This window comes from Pyxicephalus adspersus, chromosome 6, assembly GCF_032062135.1.
Source record: "Pyxicephalus adspersus chromosome 6, UCB_Pads_2.0, whole genome shotgun sequence".
In the NCBI taxonomy this organism is placed as follows: Eukaryota; Metazoa; Chordata; class Amphibia; order Anura; family Pyxicephalidae; genus Pyxicephalus; species Pyxicephalus adspersus.
The window spans coordinates 98,283,623-98,285,273 of record NC_092863.1 but is presented as its reverse complement, the minus strand read 5'-3'; the positions used below and the strand labels follow the sequence as shown (position 1 = coordinate 98,285,273).

Genomic DNA, 1,651 nt, shown 5'->3' with positions numbered 1-1,651 from the left:
GAAACCTGGTGGCTAATTTTTGGACCAGAGGAACCCCCTCATGTCCCTCTCTGGCTGTACTCGGATACCGTGTTAATTTCGGTATGTTCCCTTGGCTGCCCCATAAAATGGCCTTGCCAGCAACAGAAAAAAGACTTCCTTATTTTATTTTTACTTGTATAGTGTTGTGCAGAGATGGGAGAGTCTTGACATGTCTTTTTAAATGTATTTATAGGCTGTAGAAGCTCTCCACCGACCCGAATAACAACCTGAATTTTTCCCCCATTGACTTAAAAAGAGTTCGAATTCGGCATTCGACCACCCGAATAATTATGCATTATTCGGACGAATAGCGGTCGAATCGAATAGCGACCTATTCGACCAACACTAGTCCCCAAGATGTCCTAGAATAGGCTGTGATGATGACGAGACGGTCCTGCATGTCTTGTGGAATTGTAACTATGCAAGAGAAGTATGGAGAAAAATAGTAGTAGTTCTTCAAAGGATGGGGTTAAAAGTTTTTTTGAATTATGAAAAGGTGATCTATGCTGAAGGAATGAAATTGGAGGATTTTAAGGTCTTATGGTGCTGTATTAATAGCCTAAAACTGGCCTTATGGAAGGTGAGATGCATTTTAGTCTTGAGAAAATAGAGAGTAGAAAGTGTGTCAAGTTGCTTTTAGTATGATGTACACATATTTTTGGAGAGATAGAATTCTTTACGGATCATCAGAGGCAGAAAGAGTATGGAAAACTAAAAAATGGATAGTAAAGTAGAGTTTTACCAATGATGTGATGATGCTGGATCAAAATGAAATGGTGATACTAGATTTTTATGATCACAGCTATCTGTTACTGAGGAAAGAAACAAAAAAAACAAAAAAAAAAGTTTTCCCAGGGCGAGGCTCACCCATTGCACTCCGGGTGTGCTGACAACTGCAATTTCCCCAAATGCGGGAAACTCGACTGCATAATTTGTGGTAGAGGGGGACTGCATTCTTCCCCCCCCCCCCCTGCATTCTTCCTGGTGAAAGATAGAACTGACTTTCAAGCTGTTTGCCGTTAAGCCTCTTGTACCTGCAGCTCTCCGCTGCTTGTAGTTGCATTTGTGTGGAAGTGCTGCTTCTTTTTTTACCCACATTCTCCACTGTAGTCTTGTTGCACTGGGCTTTGCTTGCTTCGGGCTGGAACAGTTGCTTGCGTGACATCACAGTATGCAAATACGCTTGCTGCAGCGGGGGTGGGTGGCTGTTCTTCTTTTCCCCACTGCATGGACCCCCCTTCGCCCACCCCCATCATGGAAAGGACGGGCCACTGACAGCTGTGCCCCGACCCCCGCACGTGTAGTGTAGTCTTGCCCTTAGCTGGTGCCTAGATGCATGGCCCTGGCATCCCCAACCCCTCCCCCCCAATACCCCAGGGAAAACCCTCCCTAAGTTCCCAGCCTTGTGCCTGTCTGGGGGACTTCCCCCTGTCCTTTCCCAACTCATACTTACCTGGCAGGGGAGATACCATCATCATCAAGGTGGTTCCCAGGAGCTAGGCGACTCTCCATTTTGAGCAGGTATTCTGCTGCTGCTGCTGCTGCTGCTGCTGCTGCTGCTGTTATTTTTCATTTAACATCTGGATTCTGTAAAGATGGAAGAAGGAGAAGCGAGCATCGGGAGTTTTCT

The 1,651-nt window shown here is 45.9% G+C and overlaps 1 non-coding gene across 1 annotated transcript; it reads left to right on the top strand.

Annotated features, from left to right (window-relative positions):
- The first annotated feature begins 819 nt into the window (after positions 1–819).
- On the top strand, positions 820–990 carry LOC140334418 (U1 spliceosomal RNA). The gene has a single exon (XR_011921544.1). It is a non-coding gene; the product is annotated as a U1 spliceosomal RNA (small nuclear RNA).
- The last annotated feature ends 661 nt before the right edge of the window (positions 991–1,651 follow it).